This window comes from Capsicum annuum, chromosome 6, assembly GCF_002878395.1.
Source record: "Capsicum annuum cultivar UCD-10X-F1 chromosome 6, UCD10Xv1.1, whole genome shotgun sequence".
NCBI classification, from domain to species: Eukaryota; Viridiplantae; Streptophyta; class Magnoliopsida; order Solanales; family Solanaceae; genus Capsicum; species Capsicum annuum.
The window spans coordinates 110,097,399-110,119,404 of record NC_061116.1 but is presented as its reverse complement, the minus strand read 5'-3'; the positions used below and the strand labels follow the sequence as shown (position 1 = coordinate 110,119,404).

The window sequence follows — 22,006 nt, the reverse complement described above, 5'->3', positions numbered from 1 at the left end:
GCTATCTGCTCCTTCTTCATACTAAATTGAAGATACAAAGGGAATGATCTAACCCACTCCAAAGCAGATGTTCAACATTCATGGTTGGAAATAACTCCTGCATTTTGTCATTACACAATATTCTATCCAATCTTATAAAAATTCACTTCTCACCAGTTCTTCCATTCCACCATGTATATTTACTTCTATTAAATCCACATTCTTCCATATTACATATACTTATGCACTAATTAAAATCTTGTGTTCCATTGCTTTTAACAGGTAATCCTCTCAACTTTTCTTCATCATTTCTTATAACATTAAAATCCCCTTCTATCAACCATGGTTCTTGTATAGCACCTTCCATATCTTCAAGAGAATCCCATAGAATTATTCTTTTATTCAGAGAGAATTTAACATATACTAAAGTAACTGCCACTGATATTCCTGCATTTTGATTTTCTTGCTTCATAAACAACCATTGTTCCTCATCCTTAATTATATTATTTTCTATATTAGAGTCTGTGCAAGCCCATATCTTACCTGATCTATTTACCACTGCATGTTACATCCCCAATCTTCTTCTATATTCTTTAATGTTGTGATTTTCTTGGAAGGGTCCTATTAGCCCTATGAAATAAAAGTGATGTCTCCTTTGAAGTGTTACTAACCTAGTAAATGCTTTATGCGTGTTAATTGACCTTATGTTCCAAATCAAAGCATTCATCTTGACTTTGTTTGTACGTATGGCTATTTGCCTGCATTGTAGCTGAACTTGAATTCTTGCCTTTCTTCTATCATTTTCCATATTTTGGCTTCATTGAATCAAGCTACTTAGGTGACAAATTAGCTTCAATAGCTAATTTGTTAATGTTATTTTCCAATTCTGCCATATCCAAATGTTTTGCATTTTTATTGCATCAATCTACCATTTTATCCATCTAGATAGTACTTCTTCAATCACCATCACATCCTTAGTTTATTTCTCCTTCTACAATACCATCAATTATATTGCTCTCTCTTGTGGGTCTTTAATCTACTCTTGATTACCAATCTCTTTTTATTGAAGAACAGTTATTTGCTACTTCTCTTTCTCACCTTTTTTTCCTTCTTTGCTTTCTTTATTGATATGTTTTGGTCCCTTATTCTTCCCTCCTTTTAATGTTTGAATGTTCACTTCAAATTTTCCAAAACTTTTTCTCACCCAGTCTTTTGTACTCTCTTTGTTCTGTTCCTTCCCTTCCTTATTGATACTTCAAGCTTCTTCATCTTTTAGTGCTTCGAATAGATTGGATATTGCTACTTTATCTACATTATCCTTCTCTACCTCACCAAGTATGTGGACATATTTATCTCTTTAATATTTGTTTCTTCTCTTCAACCACTTTTGTTTATTTGAGTTCTCCCTCCTTTCCTTATTGTTTCCATATTGTTGGTCTCGATGCTTACTTTGTTTTTCTTCTTCATCTCCACTTGCCTCCTTCTTCTTGTCATATAATTCAGGATGAATATTCCAGCAACTGTCTTTATCATGACCTTGCAAACAACAATATTTGCAGTATTTAGGCAAATAATCATATATGATTTGAATCTATTTGGCCTTCATTTCTTCCTTATTATTATTCTTCTCACTGATTCTTACCCTTTGAGGTAATTTAGCAACTAAATCTAACTCTACTTTAACTCTTGCATAGCTAGGTCTAGTTTTATTTTAGTAGCCATATCAACTGTTAATGTCTTTCCCATAGCTGAAGAAATAGAGAAAATTTCTTCCTAAGCAATGAAATTTTGAGGCAAATCCGACATTGAGATCCATACTACTCATATTGTTGTATCTACATCTGGCTCAAACCATGGATCCCATTTCAATGTTGTTATCTACTAAGGCATCTATTTAGTTTTTATGTAGTGTGCATTTGTAGATAGCAATTGTACATAATCCTTCAATCCCTTTAGTCTAATAATAATATGTCTTGCATCTAATACCCCTATTTTACTTTCCTCTTTTATTCCACACTGAGATCGAATTTCTTTTCTTAATTCCTTGATGTCTGGTTTGCCATATTAAAATTTACCTATGATAGCATATTGAAGATTCTCATGTATGATAAAGTTACTCACTTCTGAAGATTTTGATGTGATATTGGGTTCTTCATCCAGCATAACACCAGTTTAGGGCGATCCCTACTAATATTATTAGCTATAGTTTAGGTTTCAAAAGATCTATAAATTTTTTAGTAGTACTCCCTTTTTGATGTATCAAATTAATGTCCTCATTATTCTATTTTGTTTTTCATTCGATAGTGTTTTCCCAATGAAGACATTGGCCATGATATCTGAAAAAAGTTTTTAGTTATGGCTAGGGTTTTTAGCTAGGGTCTAGGATAATTTATGTAACGAACATTATTCAAAGAATTATGTTTACAGCCTAATTTCTTATATGGAAATTTTGGTCGTAGGGACCCAATATTAACCAAATTAGTAAGTGTGTGACTAAATTTTGCTCTGAATACGAGTGTCTTACTAAGAGCCGTAAGTACTCGTTATGACTCATTGGGTGCAAATCGTAGAATGTTCAGTGTTTAACCCAAATGAGTTCTGTGTTGAGTACGATTGGACCTTACAAGTCATAAGGTACCATTATGAGTCGTATTAGTTGAGTTTTAGGGTCAATATATTATGAGTACCATGGAGACTATCTTGGCTACGAATTGTGGTGACGAGACGTAATGAGTCTCTACAAGTCATATAGTGGCCCGTAGTCACCGAGAACTAAATTTTAGTTTTAAATTGGAGTCACTTTGGACAATTCCCACCGTACATAATTAAAACCCCACATTTATAAGGAAGTTAAGAGGGGTTATTTCTCACTAATAACGTACTCAAACACTTTTAAAGCTCTCTGAAGTCTCTCAAAAATCCATACTTAGGGTTTCAAAGAAGTAGGTCATCCAAAAGCTCAAGGGTTGAATTCGTTCCATGAAACTTGGTATTTCAGGGATGTTACTCTTTCCCTAAATGTTAAATTTCTAAACACGTAAGTTTTAAAGTATTGCTCATATGGTATTGATTTTGGTTTTGAAAACATGGGTTGAGGATTTTTGAATAACTATTGTTTATGTGATGTTTCATGTTTGTCCCTACATGGTTTATGTTTTAATGTGGTTTTCAAATCAAATTGATGCATTGAAATGGTGAATAAATTAAGAGAGTGATTTCCCCAAATTTTTGACTTTTGAAGTGGTTATGACTACCTCAAGCCCCTATTGTGGAATTGGTGTTGAATATGAAAAGTAATCATACTGAACTTCTTTTAAACTATTGCTTAATGTAAAAAGGTTAATGAAGAATATTGATTGTTAATTGAACCTTATGGGGTTGTGTAATTCCCAAGTTAATGTTCAATTAAATCATAGGGGAGTTTGAATTCCCCAAAGTGTGAGAAATTGGTGTGGCATGTTGATGTTACCTTTCAAGTGTAGGTGGTAAGACGATACCAACAATGTATACCAAAATCTGTATCATGGTTCAAAGAATGGGAATTGTTTAATTGGGATTTAATATGGGTTGTGTAGCTTAGTCGTGAAAGTGGAGGTCCTGAAGGATTGATACTGGAATACGCGATGGCCAGCGTGGTGGTTTATATGATCGGGTTGTTCAAGTCCCCTTTCTATACTATCATATGATTGGGAGGTTTGAGTCCCCCATATTATATTACATGACTTGGTGTTTGTGTCACCTTGATATTCTGGGAGGTTTAAGTCCCCCATAGTGCATATGTATGCCCTCTGGTTCATATGGCCACACACACTGGGACCCTACCAGCTGGGGTAGAGCTGGGCTCATACAACCAGTGGGTGCCTTCTTATGTTAAGACGGTTGAACTACACAGTCCAAACTAAAGTTTTAAAATGCATGTTGATCCTTGTTTCCCTATCCTGGCATGTGATATATGCATACATATAAATGTATATACATGTGTGTGTGTGTGTATACATTTGAGCATGTGCATTGGTTTTAAATGATTTTGAATTATTGATCATGACATTATGTTATCCTTATCCCTGAGTTTTATGCTATCCTTCACCCCACTAATTTTTTATGACCTGTATCCCTACACAATGCACGTACTGGAGATACCTCTACTTTTCCTGCACATAGTTAAGTAGATTGTATTGGTTCGTCGGTTCGTTGTGGTGAAGTGGTAAGCGTCCATTCTCCGAAAGACTTGTACATTTCCTATGTTATTATCATAGATTAGAATTAAGAGTTTTCATTATCATTTTTGCTATCATCTGACAGAGTTGGGGACATATCCCGACCAGGACTGGTTTTTGCTTCTTGTGTTAGAAGGCTTTGTTGGATTAGTGTGGACTTAAGTGATGTTGGTTGGTATTTGGCCGATCGATGGTTATCAATTATAGACATACCCTTCATTCTTTAAATATTATCCTGTCCTGTGTTGTTATATGTTCGGAATTCATCCGAAATTTGGGATATTATGTTGTATGGCTAGGTGCAAAGGGGTGATCTCCGGTCCCCAATGGACTTGAGATACCCGTCATGGTCAGACCCTGATTCGGTTAGTAACACTAGGCCTTTGCATAGTGCATTTTTTGCCATTACTCTTTGTTTTGTCTCCTCTAAACTCCTATTTTGATCTAGTATCCTTGGACATGCTTTGGATTATCATCCATGGCTTCTACACAGAATTTAAAGCTCCAATATCATCCCATTATGCTACAAGTCTGGGCAAGTTCAATCATTCTATATCCTACACTAAAACACAAGCTACATAAGCGCATTTCACACAATGTAAGCTCAAACTCGTATTAAAATAAGTAAAGGTGAGGCAAACTATTGTGTAAAAACATGAATTTTAAACTCACATTTTTTAAAATTAGTATCAAAATATGGGATACTCAGCAGGCATCACAGGTCCACTAAAATTAAATGAAGAAATGGACCAAGGAGATCCCCCAGTCCAAATTTAAAGGTGGTACTGTTTTTCTAAACCAGAACCAGAAATATGCCAATAAAATAAAAAATAATAAACTAAAACTAATCCTACCTTGAAAATAATCTAACCAATCTACAATTTATAAAATAAACCTTATAACTAAGCTAATTCTAAGGAAATAGAAGTCATAACCTACCTCAAGTTGGAACAATAAATTTGAATCATCACAGAGACCCTTCCTATTCTATTGGCCTCAGATTGTTACGATGATATTAAGAACATAACCTACCCGTTAAAAGAGGAGACAAAATTATATGCATATAAATGATTCATATTTCAGGATGAAAATTTGTTCAAAAGTCAACCCTCAAGTCTCATTGATGAAATCCAAAATTAATTTCACTATTACCTTCCCCGTAGGATAAGGAAAACATATCCAAATGTTTGTGAAAATGGAACTTGTTATGGAGACAAAATATCCCAAAGTGAAAATAATTCATAGAAATTAAATTTTTATTTAATGGAATAAAAAGTGGAATTACATGTGAATCAATGGGAATGTCATAAGGAGGATAGAAAGAACGTACTAGGACACCAAAGGATGAAAAATACCACTAGAAACTTCTCCCTCAAGCTCTCTACTCAAGTTTGGATGGAGAAATCAAAGTTTGGGAATTTATACTACCTAGGGGTCCTTCGTAAATGCTAGGACTCCAACCGTAATTGCAAGGTGACACTGACTAGACCCTTCATGGACATAATGGGTTCCTTCGTAAATGTGAACAATAATTGAGATCAAACACTGTAAACATCTTTATCATGATCGTGGCCCCTACCTCCTATTAATAATGACCAAGAAAGCTAGACCTTTGAAAATTCAACAAACAAAGATGCCCTACACTAGAAACCTGAAAACCAACAACTTACAAGTCTCTGAAAACACCTCGAATAGACTCTTGGGATTCATTTAGAATCCCACGAACATAAACTAAATATGCTAGTGTATATGGTATTCTGAAATCAGTGGCAGTGATGAAATTAACATTGGATGTCATTTTAAGGAAATAGTTACCGAAGACAACAATTTTATAAATTTAATAAAAATCCATCCAATATCCTAAAATGAGTATCAATACCTTACAACCTAAATCAAAGGTCCCCTTAGCCCAAATCCACATATTGGAGCTAAGAGCTCTAACAAAATTCTCATCCAAGTCTATTAGCAAAAAATATTATCCAAAGTCAAAATTCTCAACATTAGAAGCTCCAAAATGGGGAATCTCGCTTGAAACCCTATCAAATCCCCGATAATAAAACCACCCCTCCAAAAAGACCATAACTAAAGCAACTAGGGGAATGATTAAATTAGGGAAAAGCAGAAATCGCGGAAAGCACTACTAAAAAGGGATTTTGTCCTTGAAAGTTAGGGAATAAAAGGTTCATAATGTTCTAAAAAAGTAAGGTTTTCTAGACTGAATGTCTTGCTCAGCCTCCTATGTAGCATCTTCAATGGGATGGTTTCTCCACTTAAATTTAACCGATGGAATCTCCTTAACTATCAATTTTCTAATTTGTTTATGCAAAATTGCAATTGGCTCTTCATCAAAGGCTAAACTCTTATACAATTGAACCGAATCCCATTGAAGAACATAAGACTCATCCAAGAAGTATCAACCTAAACATATATGCACGGAATAACATGTGAAAACCTTAAAGAGAGAAGGTGAAGCTAACTCAGATACATCATCCCCAACACACTATAGTATCTAAAATAGCACAATAAACCTAGGTTAATCTTTCTTTTCATAACTAACCTTATCACGACCTTTATAGGTGATACCTAAAGAAGTAATCTATCACTAACTTTGGACTCCAACTCTCACCCTCTCTAAGTAGCATAAATCTTTTGTCATCTCAAAGATATTAGAAGCCTCTCAAGGATAACCTAAATACTATACAACGAATCATGTAATAAATCAATGCCAAAAGGTGTAACCTCAAAGCATCAAGCTAACCAACTGGAGACCTGTACCTTCTACTATATAACGCCTAGTTAAATCCATCTGAATACTTTAACAATAGTTGTTATTATATGTAATCTTTGACAAGGCTAAGAACTAGTACCACTAACTATTGATATTAATAACATAGGTTTGAAGCATATCCTTCAATCCATGCATAGTCATCTTAGACTGACTATTAGTCTGAGGGTAAAAAGTTGTGCTAGGCTTAAATCGGTTGCCCAAGTCCTTTTAAATCACCCCTTAGAAGGTGTTCATCATCAGTCATAATTTGTCCCAATAGATATAGGGGAAAACTCCTATCATAGAACACTCATCTATCTGAGGCACTACGATAGTGACATGATGCAAAGAATGAGGAAGGGAATGTAAGAACTGTCAGAGTAGTACTAGTGCCAGCTAAACTACTCAAAAAACCCTATACCTACTAACTTAAATCGTGGTCATTGACACTTGACCTGCACCATTCTACACTAGTACCACATTCTCTAGTCTTAGAATTTCCACCTTATCAACTACCATAACTTCATCCTGAACCAAATCTAGAGCATCCAATTATAGGGGAATGGGCGGTATTCTTTACCTAAGCAGCCTTCTAAAAGCCCGGTCTCCACCCCAAACATGTGTTTCACACTTCCTACCCTTCTTACCCTACTCTTAACTAATGGTCTGCCAGAACCACGACCTCAATGGACGGTCTCAGTACTACTTATGATTATGCTATTTTAGTAGAATAAGTATTTACAATCTGGAAAACAAGATTAAAAGAGGTTAGATATCAATTGGAATCAAGTACTACCACCAAAGAAAGAAAGAAGTGAATATTATTTTTAAAGTCTTGTAGCCTCTTGAAAAATAATACAAATGTCTCCATTCCATTTCGTAAGACTCAATTAGACTTGTTCTTGTATGACGAGATTATTGAACCCAATGATCTGATACCATCCACATAACCTAAATGGTCATGAGTGGCACCTACCTAACTCTACGTAGAAAAAACCATTTAATCCAACCATTGATCAATTATTCAGGGAGTCTCATTAAGTTTCTTTCAAAGTTCAGCACCATTTATCTTACAAAACACATTATAAACAAAATATTTTATATTAATTATCATCAATACCAAATAAATAAAAATGCAGAAGAATAATATCTTTAGCTATTACAATCTTTTAAAAGTTTTTCCACATTCTTTCCACCATATTTGTGAACTATATTTGTGTAAATATACAAACCATCACCAATTAATGAGGAACCCTCATTAACCTTCTATCTAAGTTCAACACCACTTATCTTACTAAACCTATCATAAATAAAATAAGTTATTTTAATTTCCGTAATACCAAACGACTAAAAATGCGGAAGAATAATGACTGTAATCATTACAATCCTTTAAAAGTTTTTCCACATTCTTTCCACCATATTTGTGAAGGATATTTTTGTAAATACATATTTTAAAAATATGTAATACGTATTATTTTTAATATATCAAATCAAAAATTGGCATAATAAATGCAAATATAACCACTCCTTACTTTAATAATACACCATATTTTACATTATTCTTCTACTTTCTACTGAACCTACCCCTAAACTAATGTTTATGACCCTATTTGACCATGAAAACAATGATTTTTTGGAGTTGGAGTTAGAATTGGAATTAAAGTTGGAGTTGAAGTTAGGGTTGGAGTTGGAGTTGTATTTCGTCATGAATATAAATTGAAATTGTTTTAACTTTTTGTGAGAGAAGTGAAAGTGAAAAGTGAAAACAAGTAAAACTTGTTTTCACTTTTTCAAAAAGGGTTTTTACTAAAGTGATAATTTTTATGGCTAAACACCATTAATTTTTATTTTTTCACTAAAGTGAAATTTTTTTTTGGAAAAAGTGAAAAATTTCATGGCCAAACACGTGCTTGAAGTTTGAGCATTATTTCCCCCTGCCAGATATGCACGGCCCGCGGTAGTACCGGTCCAATAGATATTATTTATTTCAACTTAAGTCATGTAAATAGAATGTAGATAATTAATCATTAAAATAATTTATGTTTTTAATATTTGTTATTTATAATACTTTTCCTTCTATTTTAATTTAAATGACAATGATATAATTTTGATATCCAGTCAAATATTTTATATTTTTATTTTTTAAAATTATTAATTATTTGATTTATAATTTTTTTACATAATTTTTCAATAAGATATGATTACTCTCTTCGTCCCAATTTATGTAGTTCACATAAAATTTTTGCAATCAGTCAATTATTTAAATTATTTTTGTTAATTATTGTTATTTACAATACTTTTTATTTTAGTTTCATATAATATATGTTGCTTTATATCATTGTTTGTAAATCTAATGCTACTATAGAGGGACCCAGGTTGCTATAGCAGGATAAAGGCAATATATAAGCCTATAGGCTAAATTTCAAGTCATAAACTCAAAAAGTTCTTTTTAATTCCTAAAGGGTAGATATGCTGTAGGTTTGATCAAAATTCTTCATTTAGGTAAGATATTTACGTTATTTTAACATTAATTAGTTGATTCTTCTTCTAGAATCATTAGAATGTGGAGCTATGGTGAAATTCTTGTGGGTTATGATGAAGCTCAAATTACACCCTTGAGAATGGAAATAATCCTTGTTAATATTGTAACACAACAAAGGTTGGGGTCAAATTCAGGAGGAGTGAAGACAACAATTTCAATACTTGAGAGTGGTATATGTCAAGTTGGACTTGACTTATAATGCATGGTGAATAGACATGAAAGTAAAAGTTGGGGGTTTGGTTGAATGATTTTGAATTTAACAATATCATTATTTTGAGAGCACTATTTCAAATCTAGAAATAATTAGAGATTAATCAAGTGTAGATGAGACTTGGGGTTATGCCCTACTAGGCGTGGGTTCATGCATGTGTATTTGATTATTTGTCTAAATTTAGCTAGAAGTCGTAGGCAGTTAAGAACTAGAGGTATTAGTGTCAATTTGTCAATAAAACACTAAATGTCACAAATGGGTTCTTTTGAACACATCATGAGTGTAATAATTTTTGCCAATATATGGAATCAATTGATATCCTTATGTCTAAGATATGAGATTAAATGAAATAATTCAACTTATTAATCAAATCCATTCTTCACCCATATCCTCTATGTCAAGGATGATATGGGTTCAAAGGTAATTGGGGTTTGTAACCACTAATTCTTTGTTAAGACATAGAATGAATGTAAAATCGATATAAAATATCTAATTTAGAAGACAAATAAACAAAACCCAAGCACCAATCACAACATATTCAAGCATAACCCCAAGAAGAAGAATTAGCTACTCATAGAAAAAGAAAGTAGATATATACAAAAATTTTCTTTGAATTGATCCATAAAAATAAAGAGAATACAATATCCAAGATTTCATTTCAATAAATCTTCAATAAAAACTACTAATTCTTTGCTTGAGAGTCTCTCCAATGTTTCTTAGATAAAAAAAAGTGCAATAATAATTCACTAATAGTGGAAATAAGCTAAACCACCCTTTTTACCCTAATTTCACATTTTTTTCAAATATTACCAAAATGCCACCGTAATCTTGATCTGTTTGAGTAAATCCAAGGCAGATAGGGTGCACCTTTGGGGTAGATGGGGTACACCTTGGGTGCAGGTTCCACTAGTTGGACCATTTGTGGGTGGCCTCCTGGGATGTCCCTGTGAACTTTAATGCTTTGTTTCTATCATATTTGACCTCCCATTGACTTGAATGGCTTGCTCATATTTAATTTTCACCTTTACCTACATAAATTAGCATTATATATTAGATTAACACCAACTCAACAGAAAAATAATGATAATTTAGGCATAAAAACAAGTCATCAAATTGACAACTTATTAACCCTTCAAACATAAATTATTGTTTGTACTCAAGTACCCAAGAATAATCATATAATATTAAGTATTTATGACTCAAAACTACTAAAATAAATCTATCCTAAAGATCTAGGCTTACAAAGCATAACAAAGACATCTAAAATATGTCATGGCATTAAACAAGCCAATTTTTTATAAGCTTATATCTATGAAGCAAAGGTACAATTTAGTATCAATCTTCCTAATGCAACTTACCTTGCTCATTTACCCAAATCAAGATTAGGACAACTATATACCCCAAATAAAATATGATACTCATATGAAAGAGTTAGATCCACATACAAAAGATATTTCAATTATCAAAGGAGCTCAAATAATGAAAGAACTCATACTTACTCTAAGAAAGAAATTCAAATACAATGAGTACAACTCTAGGCTTGCCTTTTGTGTTGTTTGCCATTAATTTAGACTTAGTTTAGAATTACTAAGGTCTTGCAGGTCTAGATGAAGGTTTAAGTGCGGGAAGGAAAATATGGTTCAAGTGACTAATGACCTCCTTCAATTCCATATCTTATCCCTTTTAATTGCAAAATTTTCTTAAATCATCCACCTTATTCACCAATTTGTATGTATTTTTGACATTTTTAGACTTCCAATAGCGGGTACAGGTTATTTATGACTTATCGGTACTATTTATTCAATTATATTGCAGTTTGTTTGGGTTTTTGGCTCATTTCCCTATTTTAGAGATTTTGTTGTTTAGGATTTAGTCTCAGACAAAAAATTCTACTAGATAGCCTCAAATGATAATTCTAATAGCACCATTAACTTCAAAATTTTGATTTTCGGCTAGAGGAACCCTTAGTTAAGGTCTCCAGGCTTTCAGAAATGGTTTGGTTTATTGGACAAATATATGAAAAAGAGAACTATAGGTATGCACCATAGTTTTAGTCAAAACAATCTTGGATGAAAGTATTAATGGTTTAATTGAGTACAGAACGTCAAATTTAGTATGGTAGCATAGTTTTTTTGTGCGCACAAGCTTCCAAAACAATCCCAAGCACCTTGTTAAAGAATATTTTGGACTGAGAAAAAAGCAGGTATCAGGTACCTAGTGCGACCGCTTAAGCACATAGGTAGCCTCTTTAAAGGCGTGTGCTTTAGTAACCATTAAGCAAATTAAGTAGCCATGGGCTATTGGCTAATCCATTTTAGCAGCAAGGTGGCCGCTTAAGCGGACCCCAACTCTATCCCCTAGGGTCCGCTTTAGTGGTACACATTCTGAGCTGCTAAAGAGTCGCTTTAGCGCTCAAGTTTCTACTTTATCTGCACTTGGGGGTTTTTAATTCCCATTTCTCCACCCAATTTCCACTATTTATTTCACCATTTTCACACCAAGTTAATATCTCAGAGGGAGAAAAAAGTGGATAATCATCCACTGAACCTAAGGTAAGCTAGCCTAAAACTCCTTGATCTTTTCCATTAATAATTCCTTCAATTTCCATCCTAATTAATTGTTAGTTCTTAGATTTAGGGCTTGAAATTCCTAAACTTTAAGGTATGATTTAAATCATGATTTATGTACCATTTGTGATCATTTTTTTAGAACACATTTATTCTCTTCCAAGAGACGTCATAACATAGTTAATTTTGGATTCCATTTGTGGGCCTCGTGGGCCCGTTCTTAATCCAAAATTTAACCCCACACTTAATGTAGTAGTATAAGTCTTTTTTTACTCCTAATTACATATAGATTACTATTTTGATAGCATAGTGGTATTTTGGGATTGTGGAATAAAGGCATACAATTTTCGGGAAATTTAAGGATTTATGATTTGGCATTGAGGTAGGCCTCTATCTACTCTACTTATTGAGACAGCGTATTATATTTATATAAGGATGTTAGGATGTGATTCTGTTTAGAACATTGCAATAACTCTAAGAATTAAGTAATGCCAAGTTTATCCTAGTACAATCTCAAGTTCAATGTTCAAGAACAAAATTTTCAAACTAAATAGAACCAAAAACTCTTACCTTGAATGATTATTTTAGAAGAAAAAGTCAAACAAGTGATACTAGCCTAAACTTTAATATATAATATGTACAAGTAGGGTGATGTGGAGTGGGTTTTCCTATTTAACTTATGAATAGGATTTGAAGAGTTAGAATTGCAGTGGGAATTTTTCATTTTAATATTCGGTGCATGAGAGTGAGGTCTGAGGGTTTTAAATCTTAGCTATGTAGAAGTAGGTTGGGTTGCATGGGCACAACCCATATTTTTTGTATAAAAGAGTTACCTAAAAAAACTAATCCTTACTTGGTACATGGATAGGCTGTTAGAATCTAATTAGAGTTCTATTTTTGTGATCTTTATTTGTCGGCTTAGGAAGATAAAATGGTTTGATGATCTCTCTCTTGTAGCTAGGTAAGGATTTGTTGTTTTCCTCTTTTGTTGGATGTGCTATATTGGTTGTGGTATGGATTATGGTATTGGAGGTAAGTTGGCTTCATAGTTCTGTTGTGGTTTTAGAGTTGACAATTGGGTGGTGTAGCCCATTTCTAAGGCTGACTAGTTTGGTTTCCATCCTTCTAACTTGACTATTTCATTGCTCCTTAGGAATTGAGATATTGATGTTTAGTGGTTTTAGATTCGTCCTTCAAGTTCTTTGGGTTTGTACCTTGGTGTTGGTGTGGAGTTGTATACTCTGTTCTTACCATGATGTGGTTCTTATTCTAATGGAGTTAGGGAGTTGAAGATATGTGATATTTCCTATGACCATTTCCTAAGTTGGTGAATTAAGTGTTTGTTGCCTAAATGGAGTATTGGATCAACCAGTTTTAGGATAAAGTTCCATTTCTCTAAGATTGCTATGGTTTTTACTATTATTAGTGCGGTTTGTAGTATTGGTGAGTCTTATGTGTGTCTTGGTGGTTCATGACTTCTAGAAGACATGGAGTTGATTGTTTCTTTTTTAAACTAGTGATTTATCCTCCGTGCTGATTTGCTCTATAGTTATATTTTTGTTTAGGTTCTGGCATGATTTATTAAGGATATATTTTCTTTGGATAGTAAGGTTGATTTGAGTATTTTACCTTAGTTTAGACTTGTTAGCTTATCTTTAGACATTACACCTTAGGATTGAGACTTGGAAGTTATGATGGATTTAGAGTATGGATATTTTTCCATTGTTAGGTTTGATTTGGGTAGTTGAGATCATGTTGTTTAGCTTTGATGTCAAGAATTTAGCTTGGAGTTGTAGAGCTTAGGTGCAATATTTATTTTTTAGATTTCTCTCAGTTGGGATTTCACCTATTGGTTGGATAAGCCTACCCCTTGTCTGACTTTGTGGTCTTATTCAATTTCGATGGGTTATAGTTTATAGGTATTCAGATGATAGTCAATTGGCATGATATTAGTTCCTTTAGCTTTGACCACAGGTTTTAGCTTTTGCTAATGTTTTGGATGATCTACTTAGCTGGAGTACTATGTTTAAGTTAGATTCAAAATGGCATCATCCTCAGTTGATGGGATCTCCTGGGGTAGATCATTGTATGGTGAGTTTTTGTGCTTCAGACACTTATCTTTCAGTTTTGAGGAACATCCGTACCAGTTATAGCATTTCAATAGATTTTACATCTTGGTTGTCTCTATTTTTTCATCAAGGTAACTCCTTATAGCCTTTTTCTCATGCTTGTATATATGGATTTTCAGTGGAGCAACTTCCATTCTTCGGGCGTACTGTGATGGGTTTATGCAAACATAACTTAAGTAATTTTCTTCCTGGTTTTTAGTGGATAATATGTTTGGAAAGGTAAAAAATGGTTATGTTCGAATTTAGAGTTGGTTGCATGACCAATGCCTTGGTTTTCCTTTGGCTTGGCTGATTTTTCATTTGATTGTTCTTGTATCAGTATGGTGTCAGTGTGTCATGATTTAGATTTATGTGCATTAGCCTTCATCTATTTAACTGAAATCCAGTTGGTGGTTGAGATTGATTTTTGGCTATTTGATTATGAAATGCGGAAGTTGATTGGAAAAAGGAATATATGTGGCAAAATACTTTGTAATTGTCATTTCTTTTGGAATATTTTCTAGGATTTCTCGCTCGAAGCATGCAGTCCCAGCACTTCATCCCTTTGAGCTTTTCTAATCTTTATATCAATTAACTTTTGCAAAAGAAAGTCCTTTTAGTAGTGGATGTAGTAATTTTCCTCTAGGTTATTTCCTCGATTTACATGCATTTTTAGTGCTTTAATCCTTCCCACAATGCCTATAGGTCATTTATAACTTGTCGTAACTGTCATTTCGGTTATAGGGCAGTTCATTTGAATTTTTGTCTCATTTCTCTAATTTGGAACTTTTAGTGTTTAGGATTTGGTTTTGGACCAAAACTCTTAGTAGATTACCTTGGATGAGAATTCCGACAATGCCATGAACTACAAAACATTGATTTTAGGCTAAGGGAACCCTTGGTTTAGGTCAATGATCTCAAACTCATTTTGGGATATTTGACGAATTATGTGAAAATCGTACTATAGGTATGGGCCCCACACTTAGTCAAAATGACCTCAGATCAAAGTTTTGATTGTTTGGTTGAGTACGGAATGTTAAATTTTGTATGTTAGCATATTTTGTTCGCACGTACGAGGTTCCGAATGAATCCCACACCCGATCAAAGTCAATTTCGGACTTAATAAAATTTGGTGCATCAGGTCACTGGTGTGACCTCTTAGGCAATAAGATGATCGTTACACGGTCATTGAGTATATGACAATATGTTTCTTAAGAAACATTAGCCATCCGGTTCGTAATCGCGTACATGATGATTAGTACACTTAAATAGAGATCGCATAAATGGTATAAGGTTTGCATAAGCGATACCTGTCCCCTTCTGCCAGATCACACAAGCAACAGGATTGTCACCTAAACAACACCTGGTAGCTTAAAATATTCTCTTCCCCACCCAATTTTCCATCACTTTTTCCACTATTTGTTTACCAAATTGAGAACTTAAATAGATGAAAAGTGGGAAATCATCCTTAAAGGTTGAGGTAAGCTACCCCCTCTTCTTTGTTATTACCCATTGACTTTTATTTAGATTTAAATCTTAATTCATCGTAAAATTCTTAGAAATTAGGGCTTGAATTCCTAAACTTTGAGGGGTTATTTGAGACCTGAATTGTGCTCTATTTGTGCTCAACTTTTGATAACAACTTTCTTTACTTTTGAGGGACCTCAGGATAGGTTCAATTTGGGTTCCATTTGAGAGCCCTGTACGCCTGTTCTAGACCAAAAATTTAACCCGTACCATAATATAGCAATATGGGTATCGTTTTACTTCTATTGATATGTAGATTACTATATTGATAGCATGACGATACTCCAAGATTGTGGAGTAAAGATGGATGATTTGTTGATGATTCAATGGTTGCGGTTCGGCATTGATTTAGGCATCTATCTACTCTTCTCTCGAGATGGTGTTTATATATGACGTATGATATATAAGGATGTTAGGATGTGATTGTGGGTTGAACACTGTATCTTAGCCTGATTTATGATTTTGGAAGACCGAAAGGTAATTGACCCTTAAGGTGAAATAGTTATTATGCTTGTAGTATCCTATTACCCTAGATTTCTAGCATGTTAGGCATAGTTAAGTCTAATAAACCTTTAGTATGATGTATAATATGATACTCGCTAGATTGTGATGGTTTTTCCTTTGTTATGATGTTATGGATATGTCGTATATACACATTACTGGGCCCAATGCCGTGATTATGGTATTAGTTCGATTCCAGGAAGTGGCTTATCCTTGTAAGGGACATGACCTCAGTTTTTAGATGTCTGGATGCTTTTTATTTTTATTTTAGATTCGATGATGGCATGCATAGTTTTAGTACATTTATAATCACTTAGGCACTAAGTGTTATGATTCTAACTAAAATATGGTTTTACTACTATTTTTCTTAAAGAGGGGATTTATTCCCACTTTTCACTTTTAAGATGAATTTCTTCATAATAGGAATCGTACATTCTTAATGAATTATTTATGAGACTTTGGGACTAAATGGTGCCTTAATGATTTGGCCGAGACAGATTCTGGGCCATAATTTTACTACTATTATTTACCATGGTCGAGATAGATTCTTTCCATACTTTTGATAAATTAGTCCCAAAATTTACCGTAGGTATTAGATTTATAGACTTACACCCACTTAGCTACGGTTATAGCCGTGAATTTATCTATATAGGTATAAATATTACTGCTACTCACTTGATGATGTTAAGGATATAAGCATAGGTTAAAGTCAAGCAATTGATTATGATGTTGATGATATGAGCACTGGTTCAAGTTCAGTGATTAACGATGATATTGATGATGTCTGGTTATACACTGGATTACATTATGATTATTAGATCAATTCTGGTATTGTGAATTTTGGTTGCATTCATCCTTGCATGCACATTTCCTATAACTAGTATGCCCTATGTCTATCAACCTTATAGGGGGCGCATAGGTATAGGCATGAATGTTATTTGTGGGATGTTGATTAAACCTTCTGAGTGTATGTCAATTGTGCTTATGAAAGGATCGATAAGGTATTGTTTGTCTGGACTAGCTGGTTACTCGCCTAAGATTTTTAAAGGAGTTCAAATAATGAAAGAATTCACACTCACTGTCACAAAGAAATTCAAGTCGATAAGTGGAACCATAGGATTGCCCTTTGTATTTTTCACCGCTAATGTACATTTACTTAGTTTGGAATCACCAAGGTCTTGTAGATCTAGATGATAGTTTAAGGTGTAGGAAGAAATATATGGATCAAGTGACTAAACGACCTCCTTCAATGCAATCGTTCATGCCCAACCACCCCAAATTTCTCAAATTGCCTACCTTATTCACCTTTAAATCAATTTCTTTGCTTAGCTTAGCATTTACCTAACAAATCCAACCTACCATTCTTTTCTTTACTTCTTTGACTTTTTCAAGATATTTTCGAACTTAAAGCTATTCTTAGCCCCCTATTTATCTAATTTCTCATTAAGTTTTATGGGCTAGGCTATTTACCGTTAATATCAAGCATATCTCTGGTCTATTAAGCATATGATATGACTATCTTTCATACACATTCTAAGGCCATCTTAGTATATCGCATTCTTCCCCAAAACAAGGAGTTTGAACCACCCTTACATCAATCCTACACTTACACAACCCCTCAAAACATAGGCGTTCAACATATATTTCCTAATTTAGAATCATGCGATGAATTAAAGGAGGTTAAGTGCAAAATCAAAGATTTAAAAAAAGGGTTTAGGTGTTATAGTACGGTTATCATTACAAAAAGAAACAAAAATGGGGAAAAGGCTCAAAAGGGTTGACTATGGAACAATTTTACTATGGGAATTTGGCTATGTGATGGGTCAATAATTGCCTTGGGTCATCCTCAAAACCAATCTTGCCAAGGATTTATTTTCATACACGTGAGGCGTGTTCTAGAAAACACGTAGGTGCAAAAATTATTCAAAAATTTCACCACTAAAGGCATCTTACTCTTAGAACAATAAGTTAGTCTCCCAATCAATTTTTAGCGATTTGAGTTAATAAGTTACTTCGCATCAAACTCATTGTTTTCAAGAGAGATCCAAAAAATTGAATTTAATGGTCTCACTTAAGAGAAACCTCATAAACATCCTTGTTCATTTTTAAAAAAAAACTACACTTTTGGTTTCCCTAAAAATCATGTCATTCCTTGCTAATGACATTTTGAAAATATTTTTGAATTTTTGTGATCTTAGTTTGATTTATGCAATTGAGTGTTGTTATCTACCATAAATTAACATAGTTTTGAGAAATTTTTGTGTTCATAGTGAGTTAATATTTGTATAAAGGATCATCTAAGTGTTAAGTGTTGATAAACTTTAAGGTGTGTTCAAATCAACTTTCGAAGTAAAACATTCAATTAGAATTCAAATGAGAAAACTTGTACTCTTAACTTGAGCTATGTTCTATTCTAGCTTGTCTTCTTTCATTCTATTGTGTTGTGAGCTCTAATTCATGGTGTTTGATGATATAGGAAGATTGGTGAGATGTTTAAATTGATTTTTATATGATATAAAATATGTAATTTAAGAGGAAAAGCTACCCCAAAGTAAGGACTTGAAAGCCTAACACTTGAAGTTAAGTACAGCAAAATCTGGAATTTTAGTCATAGAGGCATGCCAGGGTGTGAAACACCCTCACTGTCAAAGAAATTTTTTTTTTCATTATATCACCATTATATCAATGTTCCATGGCCCCTAGGCAGTGCAATAAGGGCATGGCATAGAGGCTAAGTCAAAATCGGCAACTTGATCCTAGTATAAATAGGACACTTCAACTCTTCTATAAACACCTTGGACGACTTGTGGGAATTGAAAAACACTTTATAAGGCCTGTATTAGGGTTTCTATTCTTTTAATTTAGTTTAATTTTTAATATTACAAGGATTTTATCACTAGTGTTCTTTGTGATTCCATGAGAGGCTAAACACCCCCATCTTGGGATAAGGCCAAGAACATCAATACTCTTTCTTGTTAATTGAGTTGGTTTATACCATTATCATTTTTGGTTGTTAATTTATACTTATTTTAACTATTCTATGGATTCTTGACTCTTCCGATAAATGCATAATTCTAGCATGAGCCCAGAAGGAGGAATGATGGAATAAAATGTGGGATATATAGAATAGGATCATAATCATTCAATGACTTGATGTTATGATTTGAGTTTAGGATAGAGATATACTTGATTTTCCATATTTTTTTCATATACGATAATAAATAAAAATGCATTTAACTTAGCTCTTGCATAGCTTTACAACGATGTAGTTGTGAGGCTAAGTTAGATAGTTGATTAGAGGTCAGAAGACCACAATCATGTTATCAACCCCATGGACTAAAAACTATAATAATTAACTAAACCTACATGATTATATAACTAAGTAGGATTGTTCATAGTGCCTTGACTCATGGTTTCTACCTATTATTGTCAAAGAACTTTGCATTACTGCATTGTTTACTTTTACATTTAAGTTTTCAATTCATAAACTTAATTTATAACATTAGCACTTGCTTAATCTTTGTAGTGAGACTAGAGTAGATAGTTTTTTAACACAAGTCCCAGTAGGATCACTACTGGGCCTTTATAAGGCCATTTTACTACTTGTTAGAAGTGTACACTTGCATGTGCGTAACAAGTTTTTGACGCCATTGTTGGGGACTTGTAAATTGGCAACTGTCTTAGTTTTAGTTTTGATTATTTGATTTCTTAAGTGCTAATTACTTGATATTAACTTCTTAATTTTTAGGCACATGTTTTAAAATCTAGTAAGTAGATAAGGGATAGGTAATTGGTTGAACCATATCCTAAACCTGAGTAATGCTTACACCAGTTAAGGAGAGAAGAATTACTTCTTTATTAGAAACCTCATATTGTCCAAGAAGAAGCTATTCCTACACCTATGACTGAAGATCCACTAGCCCATAGGACCATACACAGAGTGGAAATTGAACTTGCAAAAAATATTACCTCCATTATTCGCAGACCAACACCTGGAGGTAGATTTGAGTTAAAATAGAACATGGTGCAAATTTTTCAAAATAGTCGGTAGCATATCAGCTTGTCACCTGAAGATCAACAGGTTGACTTGCAGGATGTTTTAGAGATCAGTTATACATTCAATCATATAGGAGTCTCTACTGGCTATGTGAGACTTACTGCCTTCCCCTTATCACTTTTAGGGAAGCAAAGAAGTGGTTGAATGATGAGCTGACAGGTTCTCTCACTATATGGAATTATTTGGCCCAAAAATTCCTCATCTATTTCTTCTCGTCAGGTAAGACTACAAGGTTACACAGTGAGATTTTGAGCTTCAAGCAAAAGCCAGATGAGAATCTTTATCATTCTTGAGAGAGGTTCAAATATATTCTCTAGGAATGCCCACATCACTTAAAGTTAAATAAGGCATTAGCTCACACTTTTGTTAAATCTCTTGACCATAACATAAAGATTTTGCTAGATTCAGCTTTCAGTGGTCAAGAATTAGAGAAAGCCTATGATGATCTTTACACCTTGTTGAACCATATTACATAATGCAATCCTGACTAGCATGGTGATAAATACCAAAGTGCAATATAAAAGTCTACTAGAATGATTAATGTTGATAGTATCACAATATTAGCCGCCCAATTGGCTTTCCTTTAGAATTAGATAAAAATATAATTTAGGTGTGTATTAGTCTCAGGAGTAGGTGAATACAATCCAACATATCCCATCTTGTTGTGAGATTTGTGAAAACAGTAGTTAATCTGTAGACTTGTGTCGAGCAAATTCAAAGTTCATGAATTTTTTAGGTAATGAGATAAGGGTACTTTGTAAGTTTATTATCCCTGTTGAATTTATTATTCTTGATTATAATACAAATGACAGGGTGCCACTCATATTGGGACATTCATTCTTAGTAACAAGGGGAGCACTAATTGATGTTCGAAAGGACACTTTTAAAATGAGATTGGATGATGAAGAGGTGGTTTTCAAAGTCTACAAACCACTTACCCCCCCCCCCCCTGTCCATTATTAAGACTAAGGCATGATCATAGAATGGAAGTGGATGAGTGTAGGGTAGTGGAGACTAAACCACCAATTATCTCTCCGGACAGTCTCATAGAGTTACCCAATCCACTACTTAAGCATGAAGTTAGGAAGTCAAAAGATGATCCCAAAAAGGTTATTATGGATGAAAATGCATACCTTGAGAGTATACACTCAAAAGGTAAGAAAAGAGTGAGAAAATGGTCTCCAAATAGGGGAAAGAGGATGAAGGAATATGGTGAAGATATAGTGATGTAGTTCGTGATGCGACACTAAATTAGGTGGTGCTCTGGAGGCAACCAAAGTTGAGGTAGGTATTTTATCTTTGTAGTTTAGGTTTTACTTCATTTTAGTTTTTGTTATTGCTGAGTCACACGTTGAAGAAAAGTCTGAGTACCATAGATCTAAAGGAGTATGACAAAATCTAGGTGTGAGGTCCTCGACCTAATTAATGATGAAAATGCTAATATCTAGGTCTAGAGGCCTCAGAGTGTATTTTTGTCCTAACTTTTAGTTATACTTTAGGGAAAAAATGTTATGTTTTTATGTTTGGGGT

The 22,006-nt window shown here is 33.7% G+C and overlaps 1 non-coding gene across 1 annotated transcript; it reads right to left on the bottom strand.

Moving 5' to 3' along the window:
* Window positions 1–20,706: 20,706 nt before the first annotated feature.
* LOC124899867 lies at window positions 20,707–20,810 on the bottom strand. Its single transcript, XR_007057430.1, has one exon. It is a non-coding gene; the product is annotated as a small nucleolar RNA R71 (small nucleolar RNA).
* Between the last annotated feature and the right edge of the window lie 1,196 nt (window positions 20,811–22,006).